This window comes from Leptonychotes weddellii, chromosome 5 (assembly GCF_054177405.1).
Source record: "Leptonychotes weddellii isolate Sample4059 chromosome 5, ASM5417740v2, whole genome shotgun sequence".
Classification (NCBI taxonomy): Eukaryota; Metazoa; Chordata; class Mammalia; order Carnivora; family Phocidae; genus Leptonychotes; species Leptonychotes weddellii.
The window spans coordinates 19,817,879-19,837,685 of record NC_138373.1 but is presented as its reverse complement, the minus strand read 5'-3'; the positions used below and the strand labels follow the sequence as shown (position 1 = coordinate 19,837,685).

General features: G+C 48.3%; 1 protein-coding gene across 1 annotated transcript in view; it reads left to right on the top strand.

The window, feature by feature from the left end:
• HS3ST2 (heparan sulfate-glucosamine 3-sulfotransferase 2) overlaps positions 1–19,807 on the top strand; it is an 80,183-nt gene that overhangs the window by 1,627 nt on the left and 58,749 nt on the right. The window lies entirely within an intron of this gene.

The following is a 19,807-nucleotide window of genomic DNA, read 5'->3' as shown; positions in this document are numbered from 1 at the left end:
GGCAGCCAGGATGCGGAATTTGGGATATGGTGAGCACCTCAGATAAGGGTTGGCTGGATCCTAGGGACAGCCAGTCTGTCCACTCCTCCGTTGCCCTGCCAGGGATGACAGTCACCCAGGCTGGTGGTGTCTGGGGATAGCCTGAAGCTTCTGGAAGGTGACCGCCTCTCCTGTTCAGGGCCCATCTGCCTCCCAACCCCTGTATGGTTCTGTGGTGTAGGACCGGCCCAAACACGGGCTGAGTCAGGGCGTCCCCCAGGGTGGTGTTGAACACATGGGTCACAGAATTCCCATCATTCACCTGACCCCTTGAAGACCTTCTAGAAATGTCTCCATAGTCACAGAGCTGAGGAGGAGTAACATGGTAGCTGACTAGAGTAACAGTAACCAGAGCTAATTTTTTTTTTTTAAAGATTTTATTTATTTATTCATGAGAGACAGAGAGAGAGACAGAGGCAGAGGGAGAAGCAGGCTCCCCGCGGAGCAGGGAGCCTGATGCGGGACTCGATCCCAGGACCCTGGGATCATGACCTGAGCCGAAGGCAGACGCTTAACCGACTGAGCCACCCAGGCGTCCCACTAGAGCTAATTTTTAAAAATGTTTATAAAAATAAACCCTTTAGAGAGTAGAAGTCATAAGCATATTGGACAAATGAAAACTTCATTAGAAGGGGGACCCCACTGGGGTCATAATAAGGGGTCCTGGATTTGCAAGGGGGTAATGAGGCCGATAGGCCTGACCTGTAGTGTTCGTGGTTGTGGGGCCAAGGGATGGGACATGTACTGTCCTTAGGAGGCAGACACACACTCTGTCTCCAGTGGAGCTCAGCAGGGGATACGCGGCCTGTTGGTGGTCCCAGCACCATTATGTTCGCTTAATGGAGTAGAGCGACACAGAATGGTAGGTCCGGTGCTTTCCACGCTGTGACCCACAGGCATCCCATCTGGGTGTACGACGTGTGTGAGGACAGCGCCAGAGCCAGACCCCAGGGTGAGGGAGGCAAATGCATGCAGCAGCAGAACCCTGTGTGGGTCAGCCGTGGTCACACTCTAATGCACAGCAGGCTTTCCTCGATGGAAAATCTGAAGATTATTATGAAACCCTTTGCCAGTATGAAGTGCCTTTTAAGTGCAAAATAGCAAAATTCTGAGCATCTGGCTTTTAGATATTGTGTCCTCTAATAAACACCAGTACCCTGCACCCAGTGTCTGCACTCCCCTCTCCCAGGTTCACCAGCAAACAGCTTACCCCAGGCTTCCTTCCCAGAGCCCGTGTCATTCAGGGATGGCTGCTTTTTATTTTTAACCTTGGCATGTGTGATTCTAAGCCAGCTTAGCTGTGAACCTTAGAGATGGGAGCCATGCCTTTTTTTTTTTTTTTAATAGCACATTTGGATTCTGCTGAAACTCTCAGCTGAGTCTTGGTAGGTTTTATTTAGCCTTAAGCACACTGACAGGTCCACTTCTTTCCTCCACCTCACTTCCCAGGGTCTGAGTTACCCTCCCTCTCACCCTTTGCCTTTCTAGAACGATGAGCCCAGAGCTCTGGTGCAAACTGCCCCATCCCACCGCTTCCCCAGGAGGGCCAGGAGTGTACAGCTCAGGAAAGCGCTGTGTGGTTTGCACTTCTCTTCGTTGCAGACCCACACCCTCAGAGTCCAGGGGTTTGGTTGTGGTTTGCCGTTTCTAGGTTAGGTAATGCTGCCCCATTTGGATGCTGTTTCCAGACTTTCCAGAACATTTCTCTGCATGTGCTTTATCCTTTATTATTGCTCAAGAAATATGTATTAATTGCAGAAGTGACAGGGATTCCTGGGATCCTTTAAAACCCATGTTCTCACTTTATCCCCAAATTCTGTGAGTTCGGACAGCAGGTGATAGGATGCTCCTCTTTCTGCCCATGGCCCGTGTCATTTCACAGATGTAAAAACTGCAGCCCCCAAAACGGAGAGCATCTGAAATGGGGTCACAAAGCAAGTTGATGAGCCAGAAGTCACTGGCATGCAGTATCTACATGCTCATGTATGTGTGGGTGTGGGTGCGCGTGTGCGCATATTTCCAGCCAAGCGCTCTGGCCCCTGCTCTGCACAGCTTGCCACCATAGGGCCAGTGTCCCCCGGGTAGACATGGCCAAAGAGCACCCATAGCAGCAGACTGTGTTTCCCAGAGGCAGAGCTCAGCATGGCAGAGCAGCAGGCCATGCATCGCATTATAATCTGCCCATGGCCAAGCCCCTGGGGACAACTTCCTGGGTCCCAAGGCCCCAGTACAGAGAGACAATGGAAGAATCCAGCTTCACTCCTAACCCAAAGGAGAGCCTGCTTTCTGTGGAGGTAAGTCAAGAGGTGACACATGATGCCTGAAGGCAGCGTGATACAGCCGGAGAGACCAGGAGGCAGAATCTGTGCCTGCCTTGTGTCGACCCCAAGCCCCTCCTGGGAACCAGCCCAGTTCGGGCCACCCTAGGAGAACCCAGCCCTCTGCTTTGGGATCCCTCCCCTTAGAGGTTTCTCTGAGTTCCATCCCAAATGTGCGTGTCTGGCCTGGTTCCCCTCTCCCGGTTTCCTCCCCAAGGTGGCATCTGGGCCTGCAGGGTGGCCTCGGCTGGATGCTCGGACAGGTGGGCAAAGCAACAGCAGGCTGACGAGGGAACCAGGGAGGGCACCCAGATGCTGTGGGATTGGCCGACCGTGGTCCTCCTGCATCTCCGCTTCCTCCTGGAATGGGGCCGGTAGCGACCATCGCAGAAGGTTGTTTTGCAGAATGAATGAAACCCTGTGTGGGAAAGTGCGCTGGAAAAGTCTGGGGGGTATAAAGACAGGGCAGACACGTTACCACTCTTGCCGCTGTGGCTACCTTCTGCGTCCCTTCCAAGGCTTCTGGATTGCCGTCAGTGCTGTTAGTACTTTTAAAGCTGTTGGGTTCCACCCCTGCTGCTGTTACCAGATGGGGCTAAGGAAATGACTAATTGCTAGAAAAGTAGTTCCATGATAGACGAGATAGCGTCCCGGTCTTAAGTTCTAGTTCCAGCTCTGGTTTAATTTGCTTTTTTATTTTTCGGTCTTCTTCCTCTCTCTGCTTTCCTCCCACTCTCCCCCCCCCCCACATTCCGCTTCCTTCCTTTGGCATCGATAAACAGTCGCTTCATGTTTTTGGGTGTCCGTTTGCTCACCTTTAAAAATGGAACTGATGTCTGACCTGCTTTACAATCTCGTGAAACTCGAGTAAGACAGAACATGCGAAGAGGCTGCTCCCAATCTGAGATCATATGTGGGATGCTCTCGTGTGAGGCAGAATTGTTCGGGGTCTTCATCTTTCATCAGGAGATATACACGGTGCATGATCTAGTAGTTTTTTGAGTCTTAGGGGGAGCTGAGTTTCGTCCGAAGTGTTCTCGATTTTGCTAGTTTTTAGGGATGGCCGGGGGTGAGGGTGGGGTGTGAGGAGGAACCAAACCTTCTCTAAAATGCATTGAAACGCCACCATGAGCGAGTTAAGACACAATCGTTGACTCTGTGCTTTGGTGACGTCGTTTTGATAGATAAGCCTGTCCTGTAAACTTTAGACATCACATCTCAGGTTGTTTATTTGTTCAGCATCGATGGTGGTGTTGGGGAGGGTGTAAGGCAGAGAAGACACAGCATGTGCCTGGGACGCAACCGTCTTAAGTTAAGACACAGAATCAAAAGCCAAGAATACGGTCTATCACCGGTTCCAGCTCCTCTCAATCAAGAAGTGAGGTTCTAATAGCAAAGCCAAACTTTAGAAAGAACTAAGACCAAAGGCAGAACTAAGACCAAAGACTCTACCGTCTTTAACCAACTGAGCAACACCCGACACGGGCTGCTCAGTGCCTGTCAGGTGTGCAGAGATGCACGCGCACGCCCACCCCACATGGGTTCCCTTGCATGCGCGGTTACAACGTCTGTGCAGACCCAGGTCTTCGGAGGAGTTTTCCTGCCTCAGTCCAGGAGGATGTCATCCACGCTGATTAAAGGAAATCATTGAATCCATAAATCCCCCGTCCTTCGTATGCTCGCTGTCAGCCTGGCGGCGTGCTGGAGATGTAATAGTTAGCTCTCGCCCGTGTCCAGTTGTCAGGCACCGAGGAACATGCAGGATGGACAGGCAGGACTGGCAGGGCCCAGAGACGTGTCTTGAAGAGCTGGCTTCGCTCCCTGCTGGAGCCTCCAGGGACAGTGGGAGAGCTCGCCCTAGGACGGGCTGTTCCCACGGCCTCTGGTGTGTGACTGTTTAGGGGGGAAAAGACCCCGACAGCTTTGGTGCTTTTCAGGTGCCCCACATTGTTAAGGCTGTTTTGGATGTGAAAATATCATTTATCAAAGATTCTAAGAGCACACTTCCTCCCACATTTTAACATCTCTGAAATGAGGGTATTTGATGGAGTCTTAGACGCAGTGAGGTAATGCTTCCATGTTGGGTGGAAACTCTCGCCCAGAGGTGCCTTCTGCCGTGGGGACCCACTGGACCCCCCCGAAGAGCCCGACGCTAGGTGGCAAGTGCCAGCCCAGGAGGGAGCCCCCAGGTTGCTGTCTCTGCGGCCAGCGGGGGCCTCTTCTGATGGGTCAGGGAGCTGCGCCCATCTCCCCGAAAACGTCCCTTCTGACATGAGAAAGTGCAGTCCGATTCCCACAAGGAGGTAACAAGAGGCTATGGCGGGCACGTTCTCTGTGGGCTGCTGGACCGCCCAGATATTTGGAGGCACATACTGGGAGTCCCGAACGGGCTCGGGGCAGAGTCGGCACCCAGCAGGTGCTGCTGCCCGCACCCTGGCTAATGGGCCCGTGCACCTGCCGCGTGGGACCGGGGACGACCTCCTCCCCTTCGGTCAGACCTCCGTGAGTCAGCCCTGAATGCCTGAGTGACGGACTGCGTGGGGAGGGGTGGAAGCACACAGCCCTCTATCGGTCTGGGTCCTCCGGAGGACTCAGAGGGCCCCGCAGCCGGGGGGCGGGGGGCGGGTAGACGGGCACGCGGCCGGTGAGTCAGGCTGGAGGGGTCGGAGAGGTCGCAGCCGAGCTGAACCGGCGGGACTCCCTCTCTCCTCCAGAGCTGACCCCGGGGTGGGTTAATCCGTGTACTTGTCAAATGCCTGCCTTTTGTGCCAGGCTCTGTGCCAGGCTGCTCTAGGCCAGCCCTTGCTGCCACTTTGTTCTCCTCAGAGGCTGTGGTACTTTGTAGTCCATGGGCAGCTTGACGAGGTGGGTAAAAGCCACCAGTGAGTGGAAATAACGTAGCATTTCAGACATAATTGCTGCCTGTCAAGCCACACAGCTGGGGTGTTGGCCCAGTGCTGCCCTTGCGGGGGGCGGCTTTCTCAGCAAGATAATGGCAGAGGGAGAGGGGCAAGGGGGTATTACTGGGCACGCTCTTCCAAGGCACCCAGGCCAGGGGTGCTGACCGGGTTATCTGGGGCTTGGGCGACATGTGGTTTTCCCGGGCACAAGTCCATTGGCGGTGTCTTCCCAAGCTTTGGAATCAGAGGCTCCATGCCCATGACCACCAGCTCCCATGAGGAAGAAACCTGGGGCGTCTGCTCGGGGTGGAGGCGGGGGGCTGCTCCCTGCCATCTTCCGAGGGGCGCGTTTTCCAAGCGTCAGACATTCTTGTGCCACCTTCACGATATTTGCCAAACTCTGGCATTGGCCTCTACTATTTATGTTCTTGATATTTTTGTTTAGGTCAGCACGTTTGCAGATTGTGATTTTTTTCTTAGAGAGTTGGGCTTATTTTTTTTTCTTCAGTGCGAATATTTTGGAAACATGATGCAAACTTCACAAGGATGTCCCGTGAAAATTATCCCCCTCCTTCCCACCCCTGTTTCTCTGCTGTGTGGTCCCTCTTCCAGAGCCATCACAGGTCCCTGCTTTTGCGTGTCCTTCTAGAGACGTGCTGTGTGTTTGTAAACCCAACACAGGGTAGGCAGAGAGAGTGAAAATACGTGTTTTTAAAAAACAACTTGATTTCAAAACCACCCTACATGGAAAACCAGCCTCATGTGCCATAATTAGAAGGGAATCATAAGAATAAATAGCTTGAAGACAAAACAGTGCCATTAAAGTTTGCTTCCTCAGATGGCTAGAATGTTCCAAGCCTGTGGCCTGCCGTGGCTTTGTCTAAAAGAGGGTACTAAGGGGGCGCCTGGGTGGCTCAGTCGTTAAGCGTCTGCCTTCGGCTCAGGTCATGGTCCCAGGGTCCTGGGATTGAGCCCCGCGTCGGGCTCCCTGCTCCGCGGGAAGCCTGCTTCTCCCTCTCCCACTCCCCCTGCTTGTGTTCCCTCTCTCGCTGTGTCTCTCTCTGTCAAATAAATGAAATCTTTAAAAAAAAAAATAATAAAAGAGGGTACTAGGGGATACTAGTAAGAGCTAGTTAAAGAAATCTTAATTTCAGTGTGAGCCTTTCCTTTCTCCTTGATGTGGGAGAATGGAAGGAGTGGAAACAAAATGTAAAGAATAACAAGTTTTCTCACAGTGAGAAGTAGTCAGTGATACTTCATAAATAATTCATAACTACCTGGTGATATTTAGTAGGTCTGTGGAGTACTCCAGATTACCGAGATGGGCCATCCAGCCGACATCCCATCTGGGGAAGCGCTGCTAGAATTTGCAGGAAATCCACCCTGAGTAAATCCAGGGAGGTTTCTAGCTTTCAGATTCCTTTGATGTGTCAATGATTGGAAGAGACAAGCCAAAGGAAAACTCCGAACAAATAAGAGCATTCAAGAAGTATTTGACTTGCAATATTTACAAGGGAGTCTAGCCTTCAGAAGAACAGGGGTTCCCAGAATAAAGGGTATAGCAGGTATTTAAAGGGAAAAAAAACCCCAACCCTCTCAAAGTTGCCATTGGTTTCTTCACTGTCCCCATGGGTGGAAAAACAGCGCTCTTCCCCACGATTATCGGATCTACGAAGGCAGTCACATACATACATGCAGGGGTCAGTGTGGCAAAAATCAGACATAAAGTTGTTTCCACCAGGGACTCAGCAATTTATGGCAACTTATGGGAATGGGGCTCAAGCCTTTTTTTTTTTTTTTTTTTTTTAATTTTGAGGCTCATGCAAGACAGGGTGTCTTTTTAAATTTTCAGGATGCAAAGTCCCTTCCACTCTGGGATGCATGATGTGACACTTCAACCTAGTGGTGGGGCAAGGTGACACTTTGGCCTTCTCAGCTCCGTAGAGGGAGCTCCACAGGGGACAATTGTCCCTGGGACTTATTGTCCCTGGATAGAACCGTATCCAGCAGCGGCAATTTAGAGGGTGTTTGTGACAGCAGGGCTCCCGGAGCTTGCCTTTAGTTGGGCAGATAGCCATCAGTGCTGATGAAGAGGTGGCTTCCTATGAACTCAGCCCCCCCCACCCCGCGCCCATCTGGGTACTCACAGCTGGGTGAAGGAGTCCCGCATCCTCCCCGAGGCTGGCGGAGAGAGATGCTCCAGGCATTGCAGCCCTGGCTCTTGGGGGAGCGGTGCTCCTGGGAGTGGGGGGATGAGAAGAAGCATCTCACTGGAAGGAGGGAGAACAGCCCAGATTCAAAGGGCGTGGGCGAGATGACCTCAAACTGGGGGTAAGGAGGCAGAGAGCCCCAGGGCAGGCAGTTTGGGCACAGTGATTAAAAACTTGGCTCTAGAACCAGAATGAACGGGTTGAGCTCTCACTTCTACCACCTGCCAGGTGTGCGCCCACCAGCCAGCCGCTTCTCTGTGCCTCAGTTCCATCTGCACACCAGGACGAATCACGTTGCCTTACCCTGTAAGCTTGCTGTGAGGATTGGATGAGTGATAACATGGACAAGTGCTCAGATTTCTGGCATGTGGAAGGTGTCCAACAAGGGTTACCTGTCATTATTAGTCATTGATTTTTTTTTTTCCATCCAGTCTGTATTGAGCTGGAGATAAATAGGACATGAGTACTGCCACTGGGCTCTTCATGGTTTGATGCAGTTACGAGATGCTCATGGAAAATCAGATGGTGAGAGATACCATGTAGAGATCCAAGCAGAGCTATAGCAGCACAGAAAGAAGATGAAATCCAATTGGGAGAAATTTAGAAGGCTTCCTGGAGGAGGCAGTATGTTATTTGGGTCTCAGGGGGGATTTCTCAAAGGGAGTGGCTGAAGTTGGTGGTGGGGAGGTCAAGGGTGTTTCTAAATATATTCATGCCATGATTTCACTTCTGATTTCAGTCCTGCATACATTTATTGACCATCGACTATGTACCAGGCACTGTGCCAAGCCCTGGAAAAGTGGAGATGGGAAATAGGATCTCTCCTTTAAAGAGCTGAAGGGCAAACAGTCCAGGAGTGAGACTAGCAGAGGGACTGTGAGATCACGGTGGGATCACAGAGGAGGGGTCCCCACCCAGCGTGGGTTAGAGAGGCTTTGGGGGGCCAGTGCCTCAGCTTTAGGGATTTGGCCTTTGCTGTATCCTAGATCTGGCTGCTTCGCATCGTGTTGGTTCCAGCTCAGGTGTTACCTACTCAAAGACATCTGTGTCAGACACTGGGTACGGTGTGAAGGTTCATAGTAGGATATGCTGAGGGATTTTGCTGTGGCAAGGCGTGAGGACGGGCATCAAGGAAGCCTGCGGTGGGCTGAGGACGGTAGTGGTGCTGGGGTTTGATCCTCATACACTTCCTGTGACAGCCCCTGGCTTGACTGGCCAAGGGTCTATCTGTAGGTGTCCTTGAACTAACCAAAGACAGGAAAATCATGTTCTACTGTAGCTTGGAGGCTGGGAGATGGCATAGTCCCTCTTTCTAGGGGTCTTTGAGGCTCTTTTTGCAATTGCAGTGTTCTTTTTTTTTTTTTTTTAAAGATTTTATTTATTTATTCATGAGAGACAGAGAGAGAGAGAGAGAGGCAGAGGGAGAAGCAGGCTCCCAAGGAGCAGGGAGCCCGATGCGGGACTCGATCCCAGGACCCTGAGATCATGACCTGAGCCGAAGGCAGACGCTTAACGACTGAGCCACCCAGGCGCCCGCAATTGCAGTGTTCTTAAGTAACCTCTTGAGATCCTTTGAAGGTTGAATTAGCTTTGCTCCAACCCAGAAGAGGTACCTGCCCCTCAGGGTGTGTGTGTGTGTGTGTGTGTCCGTCCCAGTTTCTCATTCTCATTCCAGCCTCATCAGCATGCATGGCAAGATAACAGCCTTGCTGGTACTGCTAGATTTAGGGGACTTGCGTGTGTGGGTCCCTTCAAACGGAACTGAACACCGTAACGCCTTCCTGCAAGGTAATCGGGGTCTGCGTCTCCCTGACTTCCCCAGAGCTGCCGGAGCATGGGGAAATGTTCTCTGCTTTGGCAGCCTCTTTGCAGTGTTTCTGCTTTGATGGTTTTAATGAAGATATGAAATCACCTAACAGCTTTCATTTTGCTCAAGCGACGTGGCTGAAAGTGGAGGTAGCATTTTCCAGGATCAATCCCATTTTCAGAAGTGCTTGGTTAAACTCTCTGCAGTTTATGGCCACTTCTGGCTGAAACCATGGGGGATCTGAATTATTAATTCCGTGAAAAATGAGTTAAGTCATTGCAAAGCTCCGCGGTGGCAAAATCCCTACTGGAGGTCCCCCCATCTGGTATTTTCTCTAGTACAGACCTCTCCCTTAACCAGAAATCCTGGAGCACCTTGGCCCGATTGCTACGTGTCCGTCATTTCTCCAGGAGAGAAAGAAGTTGACTTAACTCAATTCTTCTTTCCTGCCGAGGATAAAGAGGGGGAAATGGGCATAAATGAATCTGGGAAGTACTTCTATCAAAGCTGTTTTGATAGGCACTCAAATTTGGACATCATTCAAATGACAAGTGTGCCCTCACGGTCATCTCTCAAACATGAACCCCCGAGTACCTCTACCCTATCTGGGTGGCTGACGCCCAGGGAGGTGTGTAAAAGCATGGAGAGCCTCGAGCAGTGAGCAAGGGCAGTGACCGAGCTGCCCAGACCTTGCATCTCGTGGAGGAACAGTTTGGAACAATGATGGCGTCACAAACTCAGATCCTTCAGGGACTCTGTAGACACGTGTGAACGAATGAAGTTGGCTGTGGGACAGTGAAGAGAAGGGACGATAAGGACAAGTCCCAGTTAGAGAGGGCGCTGTCCCATTTAGGGGGGACAACCACTAGTTAATCTCAACAGATTTATTGCCAAATCTTCTAGGTTTTTTCCTTTTTTAGAATAAGCTTGAAATATGGCATCTTTTAAAAAAAGCGAATCTCAATTTATAATTGTGTCTTACTGATAATTTCTGTAAAACATGTTTGGGGGCTGGATGTTACCTGTCACTGTCCTTTCGTGACTTTGATGGGCTGGGTCGTCAAAACAGGCACTGCTGCTTGCCAGTCCTGCCTCGGGCGTGTATTCGCTGTGGGGTAAGTCACCACCATCCTAAGCTTTGCTTTCTGCTCTGCGAGATGGGGATGACATGTGTTCCTACCTCCCAGGTTGTGGTACTGACTTGATGTCCTAAGTATGCATTAGATTTTCTTTCTATTGTGATTCCCCCTTCCTGGATCGTACTTGGAGGAGGTATGACCATCACTAAGCTCTTGGGCATGCCTGGAAGATAAGAGGCATGACGTGGACCTTTGTCAGGGTGGGGAAAGCTGGAGTATTCTCAGTCTTCAGTTGGACCAATAGGGAGGAGAAGATTCTAGAGCCAGGATGACCTGTGGTTGGATAAACCCATGTGGTTCTAGAGCTGCCCCCAGGGAGGGAACCCACAATCCCCTGTGCTCCTTGTTGTCATTCCTGTGGGTGCCCTTGGAGTACCGGGAGGATGTTGAGTTGGTGACGCCATCCCTGCCCCCAAACTGCTGCATGCAGCTCGGTCACTGTCCCCAGCGCGCAGTGCTGTTCAGAACAGCTCCGGGCTCTCCAGCCTTCTGCATCCTTCTTCTGGCCTTCATAACTGGATAGGGCAGAGCAGCTCAGCGGTCCATGCTTTAGAGATGACCTTGCTTGCACAGAAGGTGACTGACTCTCTGACTCGGTGGTTTGGTGTAGACAGAAGTCCAACCTGGAGAGTGGATCTTGCTAACAAGGAGAGGCTAAGGGAAGGGCAAGGAGTGGCCGTAAAGAATTTTTGTTCAGCCTTGATCAGGAGTTGGCACCTTCAGAACGACAGTGAAACACTGGGGTGAGGGCTGCAGAGGATGCTGCGGGGAGAGATCAGGATGGAGCCGAGAAAGCAGCCGCCCGTGAGGAGGACCCATTGTGTCAGAGATGACACAGTTCCCTCTGAAGCCAAGCAAAACTTTCATGGGAAGGGTGGTCCGTTGGGATCGGTTGCATGGTCAGTACTGAGAGCCCGGATGCTTGAACCGTCGGTGGAAGAGTGGGCTTTGTGGTGCCTGGGGGGCAGTCTTGTCTGCAAGCCTCCTCAGGCACTGGGTCTTCGTGGTTCTGTCTGAAATCTGACGGCACATCGAGACCTTCAGTCACCTGGGGACCATCTTCATGATTTACCTTTGGATGTGTCTACAGATACTGACTTCACATGACTTTAAAGTCCACTCATAACTTTTGCTTTAAAACCGATTTACTCAAACATGAAACTTCGCATCACCATCGTATGTGAGAATCCCCACTAGCCCGGAGTAGAAAATTGTCATAAACACAAAGTCCGTAGAAACCAAACAGCGCACTCAGTCTCAGCCCATACTCGGCCTGAGGCACTCTCGTTCTTTCTGATGAGAGAGGGAACGAAACCCATTAGAGAGGCGTTAACAACATTTTAGCACCTAAGACTGTCTCCATCGTGTAATCGGAAGATTTGAACAGAAAGAAAAAGGAAAGGTCATTATTTTCTAGGGATGTGATTAGGTGGCATTTCAAGTTGTGTCCGTGGGCCACCTACATTTTTCTTTTTCAGCTGGTGGTACACACCACCAAAGTGTGTGTATATTGGGGGACACGCTGGCCGACCCCCTTAGATCCCTCTTGCTTTGAAGTCGCTGTATTATTTTATCATACTTGCTTGTCATGGTCCATCAACAGCTTGGGAGGGACTGGCTGACATTACAAAGTCTGGGTGGTTTCAAAAGCTGTGATTCCAATTTTAATTGCAAATTGATGGGGCATCATGGGAAAAGCGAATGGAGACGTGAAGAACTGGAGGAAAAGATCCAGCTCTGCTGTATTTTTAGATTTTCCTTTCCCCCCCCCCCGGATCGGTGTTGTATAATTTTATCTGGACTCTGGGTTTGGTAAGTTCCAGTACGTTCTCTCTATTAACTGAGGGCTAACCCAAAGTTGCTTTACAATTCCAATTTAAACAATGTACGTAAAACCTTTATCTGTTGCTCCTTAAAAAAACAAAAAACAAAAAACTGTGACTTGGATGAATGTCAGAGGCATTATGCCGAGTGAAAGAAAGGTTATGTACTATATGATTCCATTTATATGATACTCTCAAACAGACAAAACTACAGGGGTAGAGAACAAATCAGTGGTTGCCAGGGTTGAGGACAGGGGGAGGGTATGATTATAAAGAAGCGGATAAGGGGATTTTTTGGGGGTGATGGGGCCATTCTGTATCCTGACTGTGATGGTGGTCACATGAATCTATACGTGTGTTAAAATTCATAGAGCTGAACACCAGTCAAAAGTCTATTTCACTGTGTAATACTTTTAAAGATTAAAAAAAAAAACCAACTTGATTTAAAAAAAAAAAAAAACAGGATTGTAGAACTCTGCAGCGGATGGGCATGCTATGCCCCAAATCCTAAGTACCAAAAAGCGACCCAGTTCCCATGTGTTTGGAGTTTACCAGCCTCCCTCACTTCCATCCTGATCGCAAATTAGAAGCAGTAACCCCCACCCCCACCGCCATCCCAGCGTCCAGTCCTGAATGATGCTAGGATCTGAAGCAAAGGTTGGGAAGTTTGCACTGAGGTCTGGGGCCACCGTGGCCAGCACAGACGTCCAGCCAGCCTTCCCCCTGAGGGGCTGAGGTCAGGACTGTGGAAAGCAGCAGTGGGAAATGCACCTTGTAATCAGAGTGCCTGCTGGTGGACAGCAGATCTGCCTGGGATTCCCAGGGACAGTTGGAAGAGATGTAGCATGGGGGAAAAAATGGGTCACAAACCACGATTGGAAGAAGAATCCAAGGATTCCCCCCAAACAAAACAGTTCACAGTGTACTGACGTGTCTAACCTCCCAACCACCAGACAGCCTAAGGACTAAGCTAGAGGCATCCCCTTGCTCCCCCCACTCTCCACCCCCAGCTAACCCAGCAGGGACAAACAGCTCTCGAATGCACCCCCTCCAGCCAGAGCACCCCCAGAGCTGGGGAAGAGCACCATGGACTGGAGGTGCCCACATTTCCCTCTTCCCAGTACTTGGGAAAGAACCATGCTTCCCAGAGCCCTACGGGCCATAAGGCTTCACTTCCCAGCCACGGCTAAAGATGCGCACCCAGTCATGTTCTCTCTTCCCATGGTGTCTGAAGTTGGACACGGAGACCATGTGTACAACAGAGAGCAGCCACGAAAGCCACCAGACTCCCCTAGCATCCTTCCCCAAACCGCACTTTCTACTGGGCTTGGTTTGAATGGGTTTCTTAGGTGGCTAAGACACTACTTGGGTGGTGGTACCACAGCCGCCTGGGCTGGAGGCAGAAGTGTGCGCATTGCCAGCCTGTGGGGGGTGATCGGATTCACGAAGTGGCTGCAAGAACTCTGGAGCCCGAATAGCTGGAGAAGGAGGGCATGGGGTGGGGGTAGAGGGGGCATGCCCGGGGAGTAAATGAACGCAGCGACAGGGAGGAGGCGAAGGGTGGTCTGTGCGTTGACCACAGTGGAGCAGGGGTCGTGCGCATGGGTACGTTCCTGGTGCCCCCCCGCCCAGCCTCCCTTCCTCCACTGAGGGAAAGACCATTTCTATTTCTCGACGTTACCTGGTCTATTTGGGCTCTTATACAGTCGGCTTCAGTAAATCATATTAACCTATTTTTAAAATGATGATCATACTACACATCAAGGTGTCTGACATCGGTCACTGTCCTCAGGGTCCCCAGCATACAAATATTCAGGCTTTTCTGATTATGATTAATCTCTAAGTAAATAAGTAAGAAAACACACACACACAAAGATAATAGCCACATGGTGGAATTCAGCATAGTGGGTAAAGAATACACACTGATATGGGACGTTCTCAGGATCTATTGTTCAGATGAGAAAAGAGCGAGGCGAAAAACACACTTTGTGTGAAATGGCGGGGGGATAATATATTTCTGAACTTTCTTACTTTTGCATACATAAATTTTGAAAGGATACACAAGAAACTGGGTGGATGGGGATGGGGTAGGAAGGAGATTGTCACTACACACCTTTTATTTTTTTTGAGCTATATGAGTATATTCTTTGAAAAATGAATAGAACTGCACATTGTGGCAAAATAAGGAAACTGATAAAAGGGTTAAAAAGTCCCCCCAGAATGGTACTTCCAGTTGGAACCACTGTTAGCATTCTGCTTTTTACTCCTCCAGACACATCTATACCATTCTATGCATGCACATATATTATTTTACATCATTTTATGACTTGCGATTTCATTTAACAGTATGACATGGCTAGCCTTCCCTCACAGTACACGTGGATCTACAGGATCATAGTAAATGCCTTCAGTTAGACCATTATCTATTTCATCACATCTCTTATTGACAGACACTTCAATTGTCCTCACGTTTTATTATTTAAAAATAAAAACATCAGCAGCAAGCATCTTGTCCATTTTCTTTTCCCTGAGGATCAGTCTCTTACAGAAGAGTCTCTGGGTTTGAGAATAAGTATACGTAAAAGAAAAAAGAAAAGTTTTTGATAGAAATTGCCAGCCCTCCCCTACCCCATGACAATATGGCGGAGGCATTTCTACTCCACTGGCAGAGCCGAAAAGGGCTTTTCCCCTCATAACCTTGTCAGCGCTGATTATCAACAACCGATTTGATCTTTGCCAATCTAACACATGAAAATAATCTCCTTTTGGGGTGCCTGGGTGGCTCAGATGGTTAAGCGTCTGCCTTCGGCTCGGGTCATGGTCCCAGGGTCCTGGGATTGAGCCCCACATCGGGCTCTCTGCTTGGCGGGGAGCCTGCTTCTCCCTCTCCCTCTACTGTTCCCCCTGCTTGTGCTCTCTTGCTCTCTCAGTCAAATAAATAAATAAAATCTTCAAAAAAAAATAATCTCCTTTTAATTTGAAAAATTTTGATAGCAATTGAAACATGTCTACTGCCCATTTGTATTTATTTTCTGAAAATTTTGGCTAATTGTTTTTACCTCCGGAGATTTTTCTTTCTCTTTTTCAAAGAGATGGTGAGGGGTTTAGGATGCTCATTCTGGGTTCACTTCATGCTTTTAGCATCATCTTATTTCAGATGTGTTTCTGGGTGAATAGAATTTGGCTGGCTTTTATATTTTTCTGCAGTCTGATAATCATCTTTCAATAAGAGTTTGCTTGTTTATGTGTGTTCTGATTATCAACCGATTTCGATTTTTTTCTATCATTTATTTTGTTCATTTTCCTTCTTTTTTCCCCCCTCTCCTGACTCTGCTATTGGATCAGTGGAGCTTTCTTTTTTTCCCTCTACTGGAGTGGAAGTTATACAAGCTATTTCTGTGCATTTAATGGTCGCCCTTACATCTGACCAAACAAAGCCTTCACAAAAAGTAATCGAGGATCATGACTCCCAACCTTTCCCCACCCCAACACTGTCCATGTTATGGTTGCCCAGTATTTTATTCCACTTCTGTGATTTTAATGTTCATCAAAATAATGCCTACATTGTCTAAACAGTTAAATAATGTCATAAGGCTTATCACCAAAACTGCAGCCCACCGCCTAACTCCCGACATTCTGATTCGCATGCAATGGAGCAACCAATTTTGATTCCTTGGGCTTTCTCAGACTTCTGTGTTCCTCCATATTACCAAGTAATATGTTTATATCGCCACGTCTTATAAATCACAAAAAGGCTAACCTTGGGAGCTCACATTGCACCTCTCAATTGCTCAGGTAAATGAAGAATTTCAAAACTGCAGGTGTGCAATATGTAAAAAGTAATGATAATGTGTATAATACTATGTGTTGAAACCAGTCGCATGTAGCCGAAGCTGGATGCTGGAGCACCTTGGCTTCTTTATGACATGAAAAAGATGAATTGACTAAGGATTCTGCCCCAGAAGTTAGCCAAATGATGAAACAAACATAAGGAAGGAGTTCTTTGGAAAGATAAAAACAGAAGATTAATCTAGGAAAGCAGTAACCTTGATTTAAAAAAAATGATAAACCCAAGAACTGATTATTTGAAAGATCAGTAAAATCAACAAACACCAATGGTATCTAATCAAGAAAAAAAAAAAATAAAGCTAACAAAAATACGCAAAATTAGGAATGAGAAAGAGCATGTAACCACAGACTTTTAAAAATCCCCAAAGGACTTAAGCATCTTTATGATGCTGCAAAAGAAGTAGGTAAAATCTAATATTTAGTCCTCATAAAGCACTTTGTGTATCTTAAAGATATTTTCTTAGCATGATCTTGAAAACCATTTTCAAGCTAATTTTCAGCACGGCGGCCTGGGCGGGGAGCGGGGGAGCATTTTCCCCAGACTTTATCTGCTGGTAAATCGTGGACATGCTCAAGAAAATGTAGGTACGGGAGGAGTTAGACAAGGACTACAGCTAAAAGCCACAGTCTTAGCGGAGAACTGAGGAAAGGTCATGCCCAGGAGCCACAAAAAACAGGCAGCCTCAGCCACTGTTGCAGGGGACTTTGCTGCTAAGTAATTGTTACTAAATCGTCTCCTGTAACGCATCTTCTGTTTCAAATGCTACATTTGATGTCCTACTTCAGCTTCAAAACCGTAGTAACAGCAGAAGTCTGTGTTTACGGGAACCGAGCCTCACCTTCCTTTCTCCATAATTAATACCTTTCTTTAGTTGTTCATTTTTATCTCTCAACCAGTGGACAAACTCTTAGGAAGAAAAAAAATTTTTTTCAGTGTTTTAATTTGAGTCCTTTGCGGATTCAGAGACATTCTTCCTGTTTTTCTCATGCATGGGCGATAATCTGGCAGAATTAAAAATTTTAGGACAACATCTTTTCAAAAATACCTCTGAAGATGTGGTCGTATTATCATAGGGTGTGTGTGTGTGTGTCTGTGTGTGTGTGTGTCTGTGTATGTGTGTGTGTGTGTTTCTGTGTATATGGCAGAGGAGAAGTTTGATGTCAGCTGGATTCATTTTTTTCCCTCAGCAGACAAACTATTTCATTTTCCCCTGCCTAGATGTTTATACAATTTTTCTCTATTGTTTCAATTAAAACATTTCATCAGGATGTGTTCAGGTGTGGTTCCTGACTTCACATCACCACTTACTAGCACTTCTGATCAATAGCACCCACCTTATCTAGTCATCCAGATTCCCCATTAAATTTTTATTCAGGGGGGACCTGGGTGACTCAGTCAGTTAAGCATCTGCCTCCAGCTCAGGTCATGATCTCAGGGTCCTGGGATCCAGCCCCCTCATGGGGCTCCCTGCTCAGTGGGGAGTCTGCTTCTCCCTCTTCCTTTACCTGCCCCCCATGCTTGTGCTCACCCACTCATTCTTTCTCAAATAAATAAATAAAATCTTTTTAAAAATTTTTAAAAATCTTAATCACTTTTGCAGATTTGTCCTCTTTGGTTCTCGCCTCTACCAGGACTTTCTTCCTTTGCCTCTGATTGCTGTTTCTCTTGACTTGTTCTATTCACTGGCCCATAGTTTGACACGTGACATCTGGGGTTCCAGCTCCAGTCTTGGCTTTTCCGTTCCCCATCATTACTGGTTATTCTTCTGCAGCTGTTATTGCCCCTAGATCATTCCCTCTCCGTGGATGCACGGATGTAATGTTTTCTTGAGTCCCGTTGAGGATGCGGCTGGCGATTTTCTGACCTTACTTCTGTTTCTTGCTGCAACTCTGCTGCTTTGATGACATGCACTCTGATTCCTCATACCGAGTTTTTGAACTGCCTTTTCCTTCCGTGTACCTGGTGATCTTTCTCCCCTCTCTGTGGCAGTAGACAGGTGACCCATTTCCCTCTTTCCCTTGGCCGAATCATATTCCATCGTGAATACATACATCTTCCTTATCCATTCCCCTGTCAGTGGCCACTTGGGTTGTTTCCATGTCTTGGCTATTGTGGTCTCATCTTAAGTACATCTTGTAAAAAAAAAAAAAATCCTTGGAACTACTGGCATGTGAGTTAAGCGCGTCCCCAGGTCCCAGTGCGGACACAGACATCTCCTATTTCTGTCATTAGCAAAAGGGGCCGGCAAGGTGGGGTGAGGGACATTGAAGGTACAAGGAGGCCTTTTTACCTGAAACCAGCATCGTAACCGTCTTTTGCCTCCTGGAACTACCGGATTTCTTTGCGGTGTTTTGCACTGTAGTGCGGATTTTCAGACTAACTCTCTTACTGACGGACAGCCTCTTTCTTCTCCTTCCTTCTGTTGCGTCCCTGGGCTTTGTGCTTGCTCTCTCTCCAGGAAAGCGTGCCCTCACTGAGTGGGACAGGAGTTGTCCTCTTCTATCCAGAGTTTCCAGTGTGACTCTGGGCACCTTATCTGGAGTGCATGAGCTTGGCACTCTTGACCTTACTATGTGTCTGAGTTTGGACAAGAACATGAGTGCAGGGAGTTTATTTAGGTAGTGATTCCCGAAAGCAGGACTGATAGAGAGGAGGGGGTGCAGGGAAGAGGAGGGGCTGGTTATGGATACCTGGTCCACAGTATGGTGACTGGAGCTCAGCCTTGATGGGGAATCTGAGGACGTCTAAGGAATCATCTTAAATGGTGCTCAGGGTCCTGCGCCACGAGGGAAGGAAATCTCAGTCCAGTAGTGGTGTCCAAAGAACAAGAAACCCGTGTTCTAGGTTTGGTAAGTTCATGGGCTTGCCTTTGACCTTGGGCAAATGACTTGAGTGTTTTTAGTGTCTTTGTTTTCTGTTGTAGAATTACAGAGTTAGACTGGACTTGGGTGTCCTGAGAGGTGAATGTGTCATGAACTGGGTGGTCTGGGGCGACCCTTGAGGGGATCTGGGATGACGCGCGCTCATATTACACACATCAAAACACATTGTGAGCACATGACTTTGTCAGTTTTCATTGCTTCCTTCTGATTATATCAAAGAGAAGGTCTCAGCTTGGTGTTCACGGGCCTGTAACACGTCCCCAACAGCTCGACACCACCTGGGTAGAACTAAATCTTTTCCTCCTCTGTATTTGTTTATGGCAAGAGATACTGGTTTTTTATATGTGATTCTAACAACGTTTTAGGGGAAAAAAACACAAAAACCTAAAGACAGAGACTTATGTAAGCAAAATTAAAGAAAAAGAAAAAAGTGAGTGGATTTTAAAGAGAAACATGAAATAAACACAAGTGCAAGAATATGGCCAGAATTGTGGAAGTTGTATATGACTCACTAAATTTGGAGAAAATCAACTTAAGGATCCTTCCAGCTCAAGGATCTCTCTGAGCAAAAATTTATCACGCAGTTGGGACTCCAAATACAACATTCCGTGGCCTGGGATTTGGAACGATCCGTTTTGGACGCTCTGGAATGCGTTCCCAGCAAACCACCCTTCAGGTGCAGTATCGGCAACATGGGATCAAAGAGGCGTTTTTGACAGTTGGAGGACGCTTCTGTCTCCTACAGGAGCCACAGAGCAGGCCCTCAAAAATCATAACCTTTAAATTGCCTCTTTGGCTGTTTGACATCCTTGTGTAGTTCAGGCCAGGTGTGCTTGTTG